At 44.4% G+C, this 19,785-nt stretch overlaps 1 protein-coding gene across 6 annotated transcripts in view; it reads left to right on the forward strand.

The window, feature by feature from the left end:
• The window catches only part of nectin1b (nectin cell adhesion molecule 1b), a 134,825-nt gene that overhangs the window by 27,167 nt on the left and 87,873 nt on the right, over window positions 1–19,785 (forward strand). The gene's annotated exons all lie outside the window — the stretch shown is intronic.

Below are 19,785 nucleotides of genomic sequence, written 5' to 3' on the forward strand. Positions count from 1 at the left end.
GTTGTTCTCGGTCGATTTGCCTCCAAAGAAGCAGACTTCTGTGAGCTGTGCAGCAGTAGACTCACCTCGTGCATTATACAGAAGCTGCGTGTGTAGTCTTGTGTGCCAGATGTCTAATAACATGCGAGCATCGTGGCTTTGTGGCACGAGCGCTTCCGTAATGGTGACCTGTGTGTGATTGCTTTCACACACAGCCGCTCAGTACAGTCACGGTTACATGCCTTTTGCCACGTTAAGTGTGCCTTAATCATATTTTTCTATCATGAACTCTGAACAACAGACCCAGGACCACACATGCACGGCTGTAAATACAGGCGGCGTTTACAATCAACAGCACTCCCGGCCCTGACATGTCGGTTTGTGTGAGCGCTGTGGCAGCGATCTCTTTGGAGGCATTCCAGCTGCTGTTTACTCAACATACACGTATAAAACAACAATACGACAACACAACACTGGAACGAGACTCTCGCTAAAACCTGCGCTTTAGCTGGAGAGCGTGTTGATTTTTCATTCGCTCATTGACTGTTAATGTGTGAACAGAAGTGAGTGAAATGTAGGTGCGGACGGGAATATAATGTGACACGTTCCAGAATAATTGCACACATATTACAATATAAATACGTATTTTGCTTGATGGCCCTACACTGTCCCTTAATTAGCTTGATTAAATCATTCAACTGTGTTCTCATCGTGGTCTATAAATAAGCACATTTTTATTCAGCTGTTCCTCAAGGATATTTTCTGCTGCTTTGGTTCCATAATGCATTTCTAAGCTGTGCACTGATGCTCGTATGAAAATTTGATGCACTACACGCTTGGTCCCCCCTCCCTCGCTGCACAGGGGCAAAACAGGCCTCCCCCCCTCACCCCGGCTGTCTCTGCTCTCTGTCCCTTCCTGTCTACCTCCCGGTTCGCCTCTCTCACCGGCGTGGTACTTCCAGATTTCATAAAAGGAGCCGGTGAGGAGCTTATGTCTCCTCTTCATGAAAAATTTACCCTGGTTGACCTTTTAGGTGTCAGGAATTGTGGAAGCGCTGGAACATGGTCTCTGGGTGCTTTTAGGGAACTGCCAGGGGAGAACTGCAGCACTGTCCTAAAATGCACTTAGTGCCGGGCTGTGGTCACTTTTTGTGACTTTCTTCCCTCTAACCATCGCTTTCAATAGCAAAATTAAAATCAAAACACAGTGAAATGAAATTCTTTCTTAGCAACAGCAAACAATCCCAATTTTCAGAGTAAACCGCCTGTGAAGCCTCTTTGAAACAACTGTGTACAAGTAGAGTAATCTCTCACACTCTCTCTTTGCCAGACATGATTTCCTTCATCAGGAACTTTATTGTGTTACAGTGTGGGCGTCGCACATTCACACGGTAGAGCGCGGTATCTTGCTAAACACATAAAAGGAGACAAAGGAGACGCAGCAAATAGAAGCAATGTCTGATAAGAGTGAATCTCTGAGGAATGAAAGTGCTCAACTCCGTCTTTCTCATCCCACTGTTTGTCTATTTTTGCCTTCTAATAAAACTCGCCTGCCGTCTTTCACTGCCATCCCTGTGCTCTGATGGTAATGGGCTACTCTTACTCTGGGATGTGACGCTTTGGGAAGTGCGAGTGAAAAGTAAGACAAAGATCTCAGTGAGGTATCGCAAAGGAAACGGAGGGTTTTCACTCGTGCAGATGGCCTTTTTGTCTGTGTTTTCTCTGCGTCTGTGTGCACTGGGTTTCCTGTCAGTGCCCCCTCAGAGGATCTGCTACACGACTCTGTGAACCGTACAGAGCGTATAGTCAGTGTAAACACGTCAGAGCCAAATCTCAGGGTGATCGCCTCGGCAAGGTCAGGCAAGGACGGTGTTGTCTCATCGAGAGGGCGCACACACACGCCCACGCACACACCTCACCACTCAATAATGCTGAACCGCTAGTTTATTCGTGCTCTCACAGTGTTGAACCTATTGAATATTTAGACAAGATGAGATTTAAATGTATCCCCGCCGTTGTTTTCATTCATTAGCAGCTCGAGGTTTAGAAGCAGGCCAGCGTGCAGAGTGTGTGTCAGGTCAATGAATTCTAAATAGACTCCAACCTTATTTTTCCCAACTTTAATCCTGTCTGTAGGTGTTTGAATCTAAATGACTCTTTCTCTGAACCATGAACTGCATGTGAAATATTCAAGTCATTTCTGAATGAAGTGCAGCACAGCTGAGAGCATGTCTGTAATCTGAGCCCTCTGTTCTTGAAAAGTCTGGATTAATGTGCTGATTTTTTAGATAGCGGCTGCTTCAAGGGCATCTCTGTTAGATCTTCAGAGACAAATTGCAACACTTCTGCAGGAAAGACTAGAAATAATAATCATTTCTCAGCTCATGGCATGCTGCTATGATAAGGAGGAAATATGGACAGGAGCTGAAGTGTCAAGCTCGTGCTCGACAGCTTCGCGTCTGATTCCTTTAAGCGTCAGCGTGGCTGAAATAGAAACGTCAGCTCAGTCTGTGTCAAATTGTTGCCTCAGATGCGGGCTGAGTGCCAAATACTGCAGCTTTATATAATTCATGGCACAGTTTTAGAATTGTTATTACTTATAGTGACATGTATTGAGCCGAACTGTGCCACGCTCTCGTACATCACAAACTCAGGAATCGCAGCACTTTGGGACAGAACGAGGTCCGCTTGATTAAAATGCCATAATTATTTTGGCATTGTAATAATCAGTAGATCCTTTGATACAGAAGGCTTTCCTACTTTATGAGTGAGAAGTTTTATTCCTGTGAGTTCATTTATCCCTCTGGCATTTGGAAGCTGTGAGAAATGTGATCCCGTACATTGAGGGAATAGGCGACTTTTCAAAATAAATGCATCAAATGCTGTGTGAGTTCATGCCATAAGTAACTGTAATGTTTTTATTGATGCAGTTGCGTTGGCAGTGCTCTTTTGTAATGATGACACATTGATCTCATTTAGCAGACATGCACTATTTTCATCATGCTGCAAACTGCAAATCATAGCTTTGAAAAATGACTGACTTTCACCAGCTCTTCTTAAATGATTGGCTGTTTTGTTACAGCCTGGGCATCAGTGCAATGCAACAGTCAAGAAACAATAAAAGGACACTTGTATTTTTCCAGCCACAAGCAGAAAACGGCACACAGCAGCTCACATTTACAAGGCAAAGCTGCAGGGAAAGTGAATCCAGATTCAAATGAAAGTGAATGACAGTTAATGCTTTTTGTTGCAGTGTGTTTGCAGATGAGTCCTCGTCTGGTAGAAAACACTGACTCTTGTGTACTTGAGGATTTTTCGACAGGAGCGACACCCAGTGTTCAAGCTCAGGCCGTAACTTTTGTTGAATGATGACCACTGTAGCCACAGCTGACAATTACAGAATAACCATAAAAGTAAAATGCAGCGCAACAGCAGCACACGTAGAGAAGAGTCATAAAGTCTGCAAGCTGACCTGAGGACTGTTTGCTAATACTGGTGACCAGAAGGGACGGGTCACAGCTCCGTCATAGTCCCGCTTTAACAAGCTCAAGGGCTAAATGAGCTTACAGTATATTGAACTTTTGCATCTGACCAGTCAGTCAAATCATTTAAATGTAATTCAAAATTTCACAGATGATTCATTTACAGCCTCTTTTCCGTTACCAGACACTAGCACTATCGCACAAATGCATAGTCTCCTTTCTGTGCACAGATAGCAGTCGTCCGTCTGTTATCCAATCCAATTATACTGCCATCCACCCAAAGGCTAATCAAACTTTTAATTCTCTCATGGTGTCTCATTCTGTAATTGGTTTATGTAGTGAAACCAACAAACAGTGCACATCTAGACTAGTAATCCCCTGGCAACCACACGTGCTGAGTCTGCTAAATTAGCTCTTAACAAATAATAAAAAAAAACTTTAGGAAACTTAAAGGAACTCCAACTCTCATTCGGTGGAGTGAGAAGGCCAGTAGAGACCTGTCACGGAGTGTTTGGAGAGGGGTTAACGGTAACTCTAGGGGATGAAGCACTAAGCTGGAAGAACGATTATACAGTAAAATTGTAGATTGCGACATAATTGCATTGCCTTGCGATTTTCTTACTGTCTGTCTGCCTGGTTGGAGTTTAACAACCTACCATCATGGAGAAATTTGTAGTCGTCTGTGTTTTGAGTTGACAAAGTGATAATGTTACTTATTCACCTTTCTCTCGCTCTTCCAACGTGAATACCTGTCTCTCGTAATCACCTGGATTGCCTGGAATTGTCGGCTGCACTTGAATGTGAGAATCCTAACAGCCCGCCTCCGGCACAGTCCCCGTGGACGCCGGCTACTCAAAGATTGGGAATGGATGCATATTTGAAACCGTCTCGGTGGTTGTCTTTTTGCAGTTTTCCTGTTGTGTTTGATTGCAGTAATAACACAGTGGGTGTGAACGAGGTGTTGGATGTGACTACTAGGTGTGTTATTTCTATAAAATTTGAAAAGCAAGAAGGCAAAGGGAGTAGTTTGTGTTTACTTTTGACGCTGCAGCTCCCAACAGCATGTTTGACAGTCAGAAATATGTTCTTCATGCCTTCACATGAACAAGAATTCATCTTGTGGCCATTCATCATTCCATTTTAAGAAGGTCCTTTGTATGAGAAGCATGCAGAGGGTTTGGCAGCTTCTCCAGCTTTGGGATTTTCAAGCCCCCTGTGAAAATGTGCAATGGCCTCACTGATTGCTTGTGTAGCAGGCCCTCAATGACCCCAGCAGGATGAGCAGTTATGGTGCTGTTGGATTCTATTTCACAAATGTGAAGGAGATCTTGAAGTACAGAAACATGAGGTACTGTATATTTCTGACTTGCAGAGAGATGAAAGAGAAGCACAAAATAACAACCTTCCCGGCACACGGGTCCTTTTGTAACGCCTCTCTGTTGTAAGGGGAGAATTATCACAAAACTACCGGCGGAAAGTGCTACAGTGTGCTTTGAGACCTGTAAATGGTGGTGATACGCTCTCTAGCTGAGGCAGAAATGGCCTTATAGAAGTGATCTGAATAATTTTGAAAGAATTGCCGTCTCTTCGTGCACACATACGCACACTCGCTCAGAAGCCTTTGTTTAGACCGACTTGTGAAGCGAGTTCCCTGGAGTTTGAGTGCTCTGCCGTCTGCAATCACAGGACTGACTCACTTTAAGTTGTGCAAGGTAAATCGTGTCCGGGCAGGTTTGTGACGTTGTTTGTGCTCCTCTTTTTGTATGGAAACACAAGCAGCTGGCTGTTGGGCCTGCAACTCTTACATCCTGACAGTGGGGATCCTTCAGGTGTTCACTGGAGTGTGTCACGGGTGCAGCCGAGCCAGCTGATATGAAGGTTGAGAGCCATCAGCGGAGTTCAACAACGTTTCACACTCCTGCTCTGACTGGCTTGGCTGGTTAAAAAAAAAAAAAGAAAAAAAGCAGCACAAACAACCTTGGAGTTGTGTCCCGTCACAGTTCATCAGCCAAGCTAAGTCAAGCTGGCTGAGCTGTGGGAAAGAGGGGAGCGTCACCTCAGCCTGTCCAGGCCTGCTCACCCTGCAGGGGAGTGGCAGCACATTAACAAAGCGCGGTCGCCTCAGCCTCCTGCAACGCCGAGCCGGAGCAGCCAGGCTCTGTCCTTCACCCACCTAATCAGCCAAGGAGTAGGACACAGACCTGGCTGCCCCGCGTCCTGCTAACAAACTGTCGATAAAGACCCCTGTGCAAAATGCTCGATACGGCTGTTTCTGCTTGGCTAGTCTGACGGGTAGAGGGCGGGCACGGCATTGTGGCGTTCTTCTAACTAGGTCACAACAAGTTTCATTTTAGTGCAGCCGAGCGAGATCTGCTCGTAGCTAGAAAATGGATGTATAAATATTAAACAGTTTTTTTATTCATGCTTTTTTCCCCTCCCCAGAACAACAGGATTAAAAAAAGGGCTGAAGCATTTGTATTCATAAAGTAAATTGCATTTCAAAACTATAGTTAAATTATAGTGAGCATGATAATTGCTAAATAACTAACTGTTTGGGGAATAGGAATACAATACACTGTTAATTGCTGCACACCATCGATGTTCCCACCTCCCAGGAAACTAACGTCTTTGATCATTTGTGGAATAAGAAAAAAATCTGCAGTTAAATCTAAATGCACATGCTATTAATGCTAGTTTGTTGGTTCATCCACCTTCATTAGCAGCAATAAGATGACATATTAATAAACTGCTGTTGTTCTGTAGACTCTCAGTGGCTCGTGTGTGAAGTCACGGTTTATAGATTGCATGCATTGTTCAGAAATGTACTCTTCGCATCAGTCTAAATGTGCAGCTTTCACAAAAATGTATGTACGCCTCAATTGAATTCACATGAATAAGTGAGAGACAATTTAAACCAATCAGATGCAACATTAGCAGTCATTCTGTTTCAAATGTTGGCCAGCTCAAAGTGCAGTCACTGCAGGTCATGTTACATCTGTGTGATGAATGTAAACAGCGTGCGTCACGGCGAAGGCTGCTGATCAAGCTTTCAAATCTGATAAAACATTGGCAAAAATGTCTGTTATTGTCTCTGCCCGGCACCACGCTTTAGCCTGTTTGCAGCTCCGTGGACACCAACACATCTATTATGCATGAGGGGTCGGCTATGTCACTGTACAGCATGTGAGCATACGTTGCAGCCGAGCTGGAGCAGATAAAAGCAGCTTTAAGAGCTCCGTCTCAGTGGAAATCCTTCAGCCCACCACTGGCCTTTATCAGTCAGTCATTTCTTAGGTTTTATTCCAAGGCAGTGACAGCGTGTGACAGGTTAGCATGAATTATTTCCAGATTATTAAAGGATTCTTTTAATACAAGCCTTTGTGTAAAGCGTAGCCTTGTTTGTATTAACAGTGAAGAGAAATCCTTTTCACATGTAGTCAAAATGTTGAAGAGGTTACGACGGGTGTGTGTAGTTTTGACAAAGCGCTGATAAGAGGCCAGCTGTCCCATGCTGTTGTCCTTTACTTTATTGCATCTTATTAGACTTTTATAGCTGTTCTAAGTATCCGCGTAGCTGTCACGAATAGCTTCAGTCTACCCAAAGATAAAATGATTAATGTGACTGTTTGTCCTGTTTTCTTTTCTCATCCTAAACATATCCATCATTCTCAAAATAATACTGGCTGTAATTACTGCATCGATATGCATGACGGATTAACGCACAACCCAATCTAAAATTATAAATAACTTTAAACAAGATTAAACACAAGATTATGCCCACAAGGAATCCACCTGTCACAGCTCACTGCCCTTTATTTTACCCTGGCCTGCATTAGCCCATATGTCGAGCCTTATTCCACCATTCATTCACAATGCCTGTGTGCCGCTGCTGTACGAGCCTCTCCAGCTTTGAATGCACACATGCAGTTTTGTCAATTGTCAAGACAGCAGCGCTCGGCTCATTTCTGCTCAAACATTTTGTACCGGCTCGGCGAGGTCGGGCTCGCAGGTGAGCGAGTGTGGGAGCTCAGGTTACTCTGGCAATCTGTGAAGGGCACAGAGAAGATGAGGAATTTTCATCCAGGCTGCTGTCATTGGCAGGCAACAGATATGTGCTCTGTGTAATCCACTGTGACTGAAAGTAAGTGTTCCCGAGGTGTCTATAAAAGCATCCAGGCTGCAGGAGAAAGGTGGGATTCTTAACTAATGAGAAACCATCTGCATCTCATTGGACTAATTTTTACTGGTAGTACACTGATGCTGCAACTAACGACGAACAGAAGATAAATTACTTCATGGATTATTATTATTATTTTCTTACCTTTTTTTCTGCAAGCATCATCCAACATGGCAGAACAGGAAATCGCTCTTAGGAGCATAAAAAGCTAAAACATATGTGCTTAAATGTGCTGACGCTGGATACCATATGAAGGTTTTTGATGCTATACCTCAGCATATACCACTATATTCAGTACCTGAGTTTCAGTGCCAGTGTACTCTATATCTTGCTTTTCTTCTAAACATGTACAGATTTTCAGTAAAAATCAAGATCAGAAGATCAGACCAGGTGTTCAGTGCCATGTTGCTTAAATAATGCTGCACATTATGCCATTAAAGAAGCACTGAGGTTTCATATCCAGTTGTTCTTGAGCCAGATTTCCACCTGCCATGTCTTCAACACGTATTCTGTTGTGTTGAAACGTGAGCTCCATAGATTTTTCATGCTTTTGATCTCAGTAGACCTGCACTAGATCTTCCTCCTGTCTGTCTGACCTGGCTTGAAAACCAACTCTTCTGACGGAAAGTTAAAGTTGCACACATGAGAAAGGGGCAGAGAGCAGCTGCAAGCGTAGACGTGTCCTAACACTTCGCCGACACCTTCGCCCTTTCCTCCCGCAAACCCAGTTTCACACCTGCTTGAAAACACTAATGGAGAAGTGTGAACTCGCTTCTTTCACCTTACTGTTGTGCCACATCTTCATCAAATATCTAAATGGGGACACACAAAGTGGTGAAGCACTTGTGTGCTACATTGTTATTTTGGCATAATAAGCAATTAACCAGTTCATACCTAACCCTAAACTGTGAGGTTTCTTTGTCATCTGCTTTTTGCACTCATTAGTGAAACAACAACAATTAAGTTAAGGCATAAAATAGAAAAAGTAGTTATTCCATGTAGTGTGTTAGAGGAGAAATGTGAACATGAGCAAGTGTGACACCTTCATAGTGCTTGTTTGACAGTCTATTAAAACAGCCTCTTTGTCGTGTAAGTCAGTTTAGTCAGCTACTTTATTTTCTCACAGCAAACAGCAACAAGATTACAAACCATATTAATGTGATAAAAAGTGCAGCACAATGCTCCTCTGTGCTCAGCCACTGAATCATATCAAGACAGACCAGCTAGGTGACTGTGTGGGGGAGGGATCCAGAAAGCTGCGAAAATGGAAGCACTCTGGAGATGAAAGTAGCGATGAGTGGTGTGTGGGACACGGCTCGAGATATCTTTTGGTGAAAGTCACCCATCCCTTGAAGTCTTATCCCGTGGCTAAAGCTATAGTATTAGGTTTCATTTCATAGATGATTGTGAGATACAATGTCAAAAGAAGAACATTTTCTCCTCTCTGAAGCTGCGAGTGCAAAGTCTACCAGAAGGGATGAAATCGGTAAGGTATCCACAGCGGCAGGTATCTTAATTCACTATCGTCCAAGCTCTAGCTGGAGTAAATTGAAATGTCCATTTCTGGATTATGACTCCAGAGAGCATGACCAGCTGTTGCAGTTTGTGAGACCCTCTTTTTTTTTTTAAGGAAAACCGGTTCAAGCAAGAGAGAAAACGTGTGGCCAAGACACCATAAACTCTGTGATTCGGGTAACTTATTTGGAGAGGCTTCAAGTGAACTTCAAACATCTCTTTAATGATCTATAATCCTTTGGCAAATCTTCAGTGGGCAGCCGGGCTTTCAAAGTTATTTTTACCAGGATGTGGAAATCCATGATGAAATTAAGTCTGAAGCAGGAAAAAAAACAGACGCATTGCACTGTGTGCCTGTCGCTCCGTGTTTTATTCCGGATTTTAGCGAAAGCAAAAGCTGGCTGATGCCCTCAGTTGTACAACAATATGATCGTCTCCCACTGAGAACAACACTTTCCCTTTTTGATAGGACTACAAGAGAAGCGGAGGGAAGTGAAAAGAGGAAGAGCGAGGTGAAAGGTTCTTTGCAAGCCAAAGCAGCACTGTCAGGGAAAAAAAAGGAGTCCACGTTGGGTCTTAATGGAGCCATTGATCCTGCGCCAGTGGAGGACACACCCAGTAGGGGACTGGCTCACAGCGAGGAGACAGGTGTTCGCTCGATATCTGTCCCACTTCTCTGACCTTAAAGCTTTTAATCAGCTCTGCCAGGGAGCTTGTCAATCCTGTCAAACAATGAGCAGCCCACAGTATAGACACAATAAGGGAGGGTAACGTGAGGGTAAGAGCTCCAAATAATACTCCTGCAGCCCCGAGGAAAAAGCCTGGACATGCAGTGTACAGCAGCTATTTCGCCTGGGCTCCCACCGGACGGGCCCCAGTGTCTGTGAAGCCAGCTACAGCGGTAGTCGAAACCCTGTCAGCAGATTTCAAAGCCTATTAATGTCAGAATGTAGGCGTTCAGGTGAGGGATTTCACCTGGGATAAAGTTTGTTTGTGGCTACAAAAAGCTTTGGCCTGACTTCGTTTCCATCACTTAGAGAGACGCTGGCATCATGGGAGGTGATCCCTCACCCGTTCGCAAGCCGAGCATGCTAATCAGATGATTCCCCCCCAAAACAGCACATTTCTCCATTGGTTGAGTGACTGACAGGGATTTCAATACGGCCTAATTGAGATGTTGGATCGCTCTATGACTGCCTCCGTCACTTTCCCTGCCTCTGATCAATAGTAATGCTCTATCAGGATTTGTCAGCGATATTCTTTTTTTTTCTTCTTTGTTTCATAAAAGCCAGCGGAGCCAGAGCCCGTTGCATTGTTAACGGCTCATTTCGCTGTGCATCCTTCTGCATTTGGAGTCCGAATTGGCCTGCTGTGAAGTTTAACCACAGAATATCTTTAAACACGCAGGGTAATTACGGTGCTGGTTTGATTGCAGTTAATAGCACAAGCTGTCAGTGGAGCAGTCACACAGAAGTCACACAGTTACAATTTGGCCACACTGAAATTGCATTGAACTGCACAATTATCTCCAGTCACTGGCAGCTCCCTCCAGCGCACTTTATCTGCATGTTACTTAGTATTAATCTTAAATATTGAGATTCATGGCAAGTGACTGCTGATCACGCCGCTGGTTTTATTCTACGCTATGCTAAACACGTCGAATCCTTGATTTTCAACAGCAGCGGTACACTTAGAAGAAAAGCAGTTCATTTCCTGACGTTTCTTTACGCCCCGAGCCCGCAGCCCACCCACCCACTGCGGTGTTTTCAGATGAAACTTTGAGAAACCCAGAGTCATTCCATGATTTTTTGATTCCTACAATTGACTGCTGCTCCCATTCTTTCTCTTTTCAGTCACTTTGTAGGAGCGCCTGCGCTTTTTTTCTGCCCGTGCACGTCTTTGAGAATGCACCGAAAGGTTTTTGGTGTCCTGGGTCTCTGTGTCAATACACATTGTTAGACATCTAACGACCAGTGGAGACTGGAGTAACTCATACCACCCGACTCAGCTTTCAGGCTGTTCCTTTCCCCTTGCTGTGGCTTTGTGGTTCTTTACTTATGTCTCCATGTCAGTTGCTTTTCTTTTGAAAGGCCAGTTGCAAACTGTGCAGACATTTAAGTGGTGTTATGTCATGTGTTCTTTTAAAGTTCTCCATCAAAAATAATGTCAGAGTTTCACAATATCCCACATAGTGTAGAGCTCGATGTACTGAAAGATGCTTTATGGAAACATAGCGAGCTGTGAGAAAGTGCTGTATATGGTGAAGCTCGGTGGCTGATGGGAAAGACAATACTCGATCACAGCTGGAAAGCACATGCAGCAGAATATGAACACGGTCCTGAGATGTGGTGAGCATTCCAACGGTTATATGTATGTGGAACATGGAGCCTTACTCGCCTTGGAAAGATAGGCTGTGGTCGTGGTTTAGGAAATGGTTCAGCCCTGGTCTCGGAGTTCTGCCGAGAACCGCTGGATTTCATAGAGGTTTATGATCAAAACACACATGAAAAAGGGATAATTTGGCCAAGACCAGAATCCAACATTTATGCTGAAATGCTCTATGTTCCCATGTAGCATCACTGCCACATGTTAGCATCAGACTTGTCTTTTTGTTTACATGCCATAATTGCTTCCACTGTAACTCCTGTGATTCCTCTGTCAGTCTTTTCAAGAAACCAGTTCAGAGCAAAATGATCCAGAACAAAAAGATTAACACCTTGTGACCGTGCAGCTAACGTCTCTGCCTGTTATATATGCACATGCATTACCAATATGAAAAGGCATCGGAATAACAAGATAAGATAACATGTTCAGGGTAAAATGAGTGTAGCATATCTAAGTTTATCAGCTTAAGTAAGTGTGCACATCATTCCTCCAGTGGTGAAAACAGGATACTAATCCATGCCTAAATGATGTGACTGCAGGGCAAAATTCATAATCGTGTTTATGTGTACTTAATTCCTTGTACACGTGCACAGAAATGACTTGCTTGTTACAGTATTAGGTCGATGCTAGTGGTGAGTGGATATTATTGCTTTCAGTTTGCATGCAATGTTGCTGCTGGAGACCGTCAGATGTGATACGAGGGCCGGTAATCAGCTAAAGATTTGCTATTGTGACAATGCTTGTTTGGAGCAAATGCACAGCATTTGTCAGAGTCTCTTGATGACCATGACTCAGACACATACTAAGTGTGCTTGTTAATTGATAGCAGACTGGGGCTTCAGCCCACTGCCCACTCCAGCTGGAGTGTGAATTCCCTCTCCTATATGTTAATGGATCTGCTGTATAAATGGTCTGCGCCAGCAGTGCTGGAGAAAAATAGCTCAGTGCAACACACCAGCAAGCAGAGCTGTGTGCACATTGCCCCCGCTGTCCTGTTTATGTCCCAGCCACAATTAGAGATGCACTTTGATGACAGGCTGTTCTTCTATTTTCTCCACACATCTTTAAAAATGCATGATATCCACGATATTAATTTCTTTCAAGAAGTCTTTGGAGGCCGGTCCGATATAATGCAGAGTGGAAATGTCGGAAAAAATCAAAAATGGCTCTAATCAAATATTGATTCTGTGTTCTTTCTTCTTGGTTTAATAAGCCACTGGTCATGCAACAGTGCTTCTCGCTATACCTATACTGGACCCATTTACCACCCACGGGCTTCCTCCCTCATACAGGCTTGTAAGATATCAACTGGCCTTTGTCAAAAACTGCACCGGTAAAGGTCGGCACAGGTCAGATGCCAAAATTGATATTCCATGTTCTCACTGAGTATTTCTAAAGGTCGCTTTGCATGGTGGGTGTGGATTTACACCCATCTGATCTGTTCTCACTGAGCATGCAGAAGCTCTCCACGTCTCCCTCCTCGTGTACAGCTAATAATTGATCATCCAGTTTCAGCTGAATAGTTGTTTGATTTTTGAAATCTTCGTGTTTTATAATGTATCCAACACAAGTGCTTGGCATTATCGCATGGAAGTATTCAGTGTTTGTGCTCTATGCAAGACTTATCTTTACTTGTGGACAATGGAACAGATGGTGTGAGAGAAGGATTTGTCATGCATGGTTGTCCAGGGCCAGACTCTTTCTCAGCACTTTTTGGCAGGACTTTATGTGCATTTCATGCTGTATTTGCTGAGTGCCTAGCAGAGGTATAGGGTGCTGCAGTGGTGTTGGCTCAGACTGAGTCACCCCATCCTATACGTCCCACTCCAAAACCATTCGTATAGATAATCCTGTGGGCTTCATTGTCCAATACATATTCAGTGAAGATTTTTGTGGCGCATAGTTTGAAGAACAGAGCATCAGTACTGACTCATGCGAGCAAAGTGATCAGCCATTACACCCAGCAGTGACCAGCAGGCTGCAGCTCTTTATTTTTATCATTAGGAATTATTCTGTTGACTGACTCTTTATCCAGCCAACAGTGCAAAACCCAAAAATGTAAAATGACAGAAGACACAAAAAAGACAAAGATCTTCACACTGTGAAGATTAATCTGTATGTCTACACTTAATATACAAGTGTCATGTCAGGTGAGCTTAAGGACCCTCAGTCCCCCTTTAAATGCCAGATTGATGCAGATCTAAATGAATGTTCCTCTGTTCCATGAGGAAGAATCGCAGTCTGAACTTCTCTGACCTTGCCCGCTCAGCTTGCATCCTAACCTGAAGGCCTGAGGAGGCGCACGCTCCTGCAGCATCCGTGTTATTGTCCCGTGTTGTCGACTGTGTCAGAAGAAATGCGGACACAGCCTCTGTGTCACCCTGTGCTAATACTGAGATTTCCACATGAGGTGTGTTGCCTGCAGCTTCGTCTCTCCTCCACTTTAATATCCTGAGTGCTATAATCTGCTCACCACGTCTGACCCGCTACGTGTCACTCTCACTGCTTACCCTCCCCCGTAACTCCCCAAAATCCTCTACATCACATTTACGTAACCCCACCCCACCCCTTGACGCCTCCGTGCTCCGAGCCTATACCTGCAGCTGCCGAGGCTCGGCCTGTCTGAGACCATAATACATCACTCTGCCTTTGGCCCCCTTTTTATTTATTGATCAGCTCTTTCCTATTAAGATGTCCAACAGCTGCCCTCCATTGAAAGCCCAGGGAAACTTTTGCATTATTGAAAAATAACCAGCGCACATCATCGAGTACGCTGAGCCCATTCTGGAGATGAGCTGCTTTGTTGACTAATTGTCAGGTCAGTGTAAGTGCTTCCCGGCGTCTCGGCTTGGGGTCTGTTTCATAAAGCACATCATTATTTATCTGGTTTTACTCTCACGGCTCAACATTTCATGTCTGATACCTCACTGGCAATACCTGGACCTGGCCCCTGTTTTTTCCCTCAGTTTCAGTCAAACAAGCACAACTGTAACGCAGTCATTCATTTACCAGGTAGCAAGACTCTCCCTCCCCTTCGCCCGTAACTGGCCTTTTGTTTACTGACAGTTGCTCGCTATCTGGTATCAGTGGGTGATGTCATCTCACCATTTGGTCAGGTAACGTCAGTGCTGTTTGTTTTGTGTCGTAAAACTGAAACCGTGGTGGCCTTGTTTAGTTAAGCTGCAGGGGGAGGGAGGAGGGTCAGAGCTCTCTGATACTGTGTTTACTCTGATATGTGCTATACTCTCTCTCTCTCTCTCTCTCTCTCTCTCTCTCTCTCTCTCTCTCTCTCTCTCTAGGGCAAAAGCCTTATTTTTGGCCCAGCTTTATTTGCCATTGCCGTGGTCAAAGACAGCTAAAATCCCAGATTACTTCGAGCATATTTCCTATTAGACCAGAATAAAAAAGCATTAATTACAGGAAATCCACAGGCCCTGTTAACCGCCGTATATATTAAATCCAAAGATGATAGTATGAGGCTCCCAAAAATCCACTGTGTCATCTGTGTTGGGCTCTTTCAAAGCGAACGATAACAAAATGGGAGTTGCTGTGTTTTCCAGCGTTTCATTCAAAGGATGAATCATTATCCTGCTGAAATAAGATGAGAAGCTCAGTTTCAGGCGAACTGATGCATCCCCTTGACATTTGAAACGCCTTAAAGCTGCTCGAGGGGCATGTGTGTGTGGGCTTGTGCTCTGAACCTCGCGCTGCTTCTGAAACGATGGATGCGGCTACATTAGGTGAGAATCAGTGCGTGCGGTCGACCGGCCGATGCTACGCGCTGCCAACCTGAAAGTTGTAATTCTATAACCCCGGTGGAGAACGCAGGGCTACTGTGCCGAGGTGCTCGCTCATTACGCTTCTCTCTCCCCCAAAACAAACAGCCGTTGGGAATAGTTCGAATGAAATGCACAGTGCCTTTAATGGAGAAATCCCAGATTGGGAAGTTGCCTAACATAATAAATATTCCCGATAATCATTAACATTTACAGCGCAGCAGATGTTACATTGTCCTCAATGAACGAGTGTGTTGTACAAAAGACTATTCCAAATTTGAACCAGAGAGTGGAAAATTAGGAACAGGTCTACTAACCATCTGTTCCAGCGAGGTTTCGCTTGCCTCTGCAGTTGAATGTTTGCTTGGGGAGACAGAGGGTAAAGAGAGCTGCTTTGGCAGGTACACCGTTGTTTACCCAAGAGACCCGGCTGAAGCACCATCAAATAGGGTCTGAGTGTAGATTAAAACAAATTCTCCGACACGTACTGCTCCGTTTCAAAAAGCTGAATGGCCATAGTCAACAAAAAGCAACATTGAACAAAGTCTGCGGCTGCTTCTGCTAAATGAATTACCCTATCAGGGTGTATTAGAGCCTGCGGCACAGTGAGATAGCTCCCAGTTATCCCTAAGAGTAATACCATCATTTGGTTTCTAAAGCATTTTGAAAAGCACTTTTATCTGTTGATAACATAAGCGAAATGCCACTGGTTGAGCTCCAAAATACTGACAAAAAGGAATAAAAATGTTCCACCAGGGGAATAAACAAGCAACTAATGGGTAGGTTTGTGTGTGAGACAGAAGATTTGGACTCCCCATAAACACCCCATGTGTGGTCATGAATAGGGGAGCGCAGAGGCCTGTGCCATTGCCGTGGGAACTGGGACAACATTAAACAGTCATTATCCCGAGTGGCTCAAGCCATGTTTTATCTATCAGCATCCCACTTAAGTTACAGAGGAGCAACCAAAGCATCTCAAGCACAAGGAGATGATGTGTCTACTTCATAAGCTTTAAAGCTCCGCTCAGCAAGAAGTTTATACCAAAATACGCCCAAAACACAGAGTGATCTGTGCAGACTGAGATGTCATTTATTTGACCCGTTTGCCTTCATTTAATGTTAGTGTAGCGGGAATCCCTCCCTGTCTGCAGGAAGCCAGTCCAGTGAAGATGGAGCCTCTTCAGCCTCTCCACCCCTAAAAGCTATGGAGAAGACAGCATTTAGGCCCGAGAAGAGTGCAGTTTAACGACATCACATTACACATTTTTGGAGGTTTTGAAGTTTTCAAACTTCAAACGGCGACATCTCACTGCCGTTTGGGACTGACAGTGTGCCAAGTTGCCTGGTGCAGCTTTAAATAGAAGACATTAATGAGCGCCTCTTGTAAAATATGCATTGAGTCCTATTTAATCTTTGCCTTTCTCCCATTGCAGCCGTGAGAGGTGAATTATTCTGAACTTTGTTTGACTCAGGCACAAATGGATTTGTCTTGGATGAGCGTGGCCCAAGTAATGGTGAATGAGCCAATAATTGTCTTTTGAAATGTTGTTGGTTGTTGGCCAGTTCAGCTAAGGAAAAAAAGACAATAGTGTTGCATATCCATTGTGAGATGAGCTGCCAAATAGCAGTTGTTTTATGGAAAAGAAGCTTCGTAGACTTTAGAGGATGGCACCCTGGTTTTCAATTTAAGGTTTTATGGTGTTGTTATTGTTTTATATGAAGAGCGAGGTCTGGTTTTACATTGTATTAAAGAATCTCTGGCAACAAACAGATGTATGAATGCAGTAGAAACCTTAATTTGCCCTTTTTCCTCTGCAGTAGAGACAAAAATACAAACATTAAATGTTAATGTTGTGTTTTTCGTTCATTTTTGAGTTGTTACAGAAAGGAATCGAGCTTGTTTTTCATGTTTTTGTTTGTGTCCCACACTGGCCATAAAAGCTCTGATAGATTTAAGCACATTCACCCATCAGCAATTGTGATTCAGACTCTTTGCAGGGAAGGTTGTCCTGCAGGTCTGTGTTTTACTGGATATTGTCCACATGGGAAGGCCGTTTGACAGAAGGCTGTTATTTGGTGCAGCATGCCTCTAACATTGTCCAATGCGCCATATGCAACACAACACAAAGCACATGCTTTTCCTCGCTGCCTGACGGGGCAGATCTTATTACAGTTGAATCTTCTGTGCGCAGCTCTGTGCCGAGGCCTTGTGAGTCAGTTGCTATCAGTGCATTGCCAGACGGTACAGCAGCTGTTTTAATGGTGCCCCTTATGTCCCCCTTGATCCAAGTCAGTCACCTGGCGTGAATCAAACCGCTCTTCTTTTTTTAATATTCTGCCAGCTTGGGCATACTTTCTGCTTTGTTTGTTTGTCCTATTGCTTTTCCTTCCAGAAATAGGACTCCTCTCTTTACTGGCAACTCTCAAGGCAGTGTCTAGCCTCAGGTGTGTCAGAGCATGACTGTCCCCCCAGTCACCCTCTTGTCAGTGTGAGAACAAAGCAGCAGCAGCAGCAGCACAAGCGGCGACGCCGGCCAGCCTCAAACCTGCAGCACACCTACAAATCTCCCTAATGCTCCGCCCTCCTCTTTGTCTCCCTCTCCCTGTGCATCTCCGCTGCTCCGCCTCCCCCCTTCTCCTCCTCTGTTTCTGCAGCACTGACTCTCATAACTCCCACAAAATCTACCTTCTTGGTGCCTCTTGCATGTATGTGGCTTTGCTCTTCTATGGCTTTGCCGCTCTTTGGTGTAGTCTGTAATTACAGCTTTACTGTGTGCTCAGCCAAGGACTCTTCCAGTCCTTGAGTGAAAGGGGTCCCTGTGGGCGCCCCTGGTCCTTCACGGAGGGGATTTGGGCTCTGTGGCTGTGTAATTATGCCTATTCCTCTGGTTTCCATTTGCATGAGCTGCTGTTTATTTGCCTCCATGTGAGTGGGGAGCATCAGGCTCAAAGGAGGAAGGGCAGAGCGAGGGAGGGAGGGGCTGCAGCTTTTCATACAGCCAGCCCCTGCCAGTATTGTTTTAGCATTCAAATGGGTGAGGTCTGGCCAGGTACATATTTATGAGTTTTTACAGCCGCCCCCCACCGCACACACAGCCCCCACTTCGCTCCAACTTAAGATTAAACTTTAACTAGTGTTGTCACACAGTAAATTGTGTTTGCTATTTCAAAAATATCATACTATAGCTGCCACAACTGGTAATCTAAGCTGTGATAAAATGGAGTTAAGCATTGCCCCGAGGTGCACAAGGACACAGGTGTTTCTCAAGGTACAGATGACAAGGTTGCCAGTCCTCCCTGTCAAACTGTATTAGTAAATCAATCTGTCATCGTCAAATCCCCCAAGTTTAAATCTCTATAGAGAGACTCCTGCTGATGGCCAGACGGAAATGAAAGATGATGTGCACTCAGTAACTTGAAAAGGTTGTCACTTTGTTTTTTTTATATAATTTGATGTAGGCAGCGAAGGCTGTACTCGAGTGAAAGAATATAACAATGGCTAGAAATTGCCTTTCTGTCGTAATGCGCTGCTTTCCAGTATAAGCCATTCAACCTGAGACTTGTGCGTCTGCCATGAAAGGTGGAAAGAAGCACCTTGTTCATCTTAATGGTCTTCTCGCCAACGTCTGGGCCAAGCATTCCCTCTCCTCCTGTATGTATTGTGTCCTGGTGTCCTTCAGCTGACTAACTGCACTTTTCATAAGCAAAAACAGTGACTGCCGCTTGCTGCTGAGACAGTTTGACAGCCTGCATGCACCGAGCCCCTCCTCTCTGATTCCTATGTAGTTGAAGATAGACTACATCAGATATTGCATTCAGGGAGTGTATACATAACTGGATCTCTCTCAGGTATTCTTACACATTTTAAAGCTCCCTGTGGAAACTTTATCTCCGAACGCAGCGATTATCCAGCGTTGTGATGCACTTACTCAGTGTTGAAGAGCCGTTCGGTTTGTGCCACATGTGTGTCTGCCCCCACCCTCCACTTGAGGCCACAGCGTATTTCCTCTCTCTTTATGACTTGATTCACTGGTGGCTTTATGAGTCCAGCGTGATTAACGGAGGAATTTCAGTCTTTCTTCCTGTGGGTCCTCGCCTATCCATAGGAGATAATTATAGCTGTGGCTGGTTGTAAATATTAGCCCAGCCAGGGGTTGTCAGAGCAGGAAATGGGACATCATCAGGCCTCACCTGGAAAGGAACATAAATCAGAGCTCAAGATAACAAAGATGTGTCAAAGACAACAGGATGCAGGAACCTTGCAGCAGTTCAGTGAGACATCTGTTCAGACCCCAGATCAGGCGAAAATGAAAGTTGCAGATTGAAGGAACAAATAAGGACAAGAGAAATAATGGATAAAAGGAGCTGCAACAGTTACTTTCAATACTGATTCATTTGTTGACTATTTTTCAATTAATCAATTTAGTCCATAAAATGTGACAGAATACTGAAAAACCCAGAAATGCATCCC

The sequence above is a fragment of the Chaetodon trifascialis genome, chromosome 9 (assembly GCF_039877785.1).
Source record: "Chaetodon trifascialis isolate fChaTrf1 chromosome 9, fChaTrf1.hap1, whole genome shotgun sequence".
In the NCBI taxonomy this organism is placed as follows: Eukaryota; Metazoa; Chordata; class Actinopteri; order Chaetodontiformes; family Chaetodontidae; genus Chaetodon; species Chaetodon trifascialis.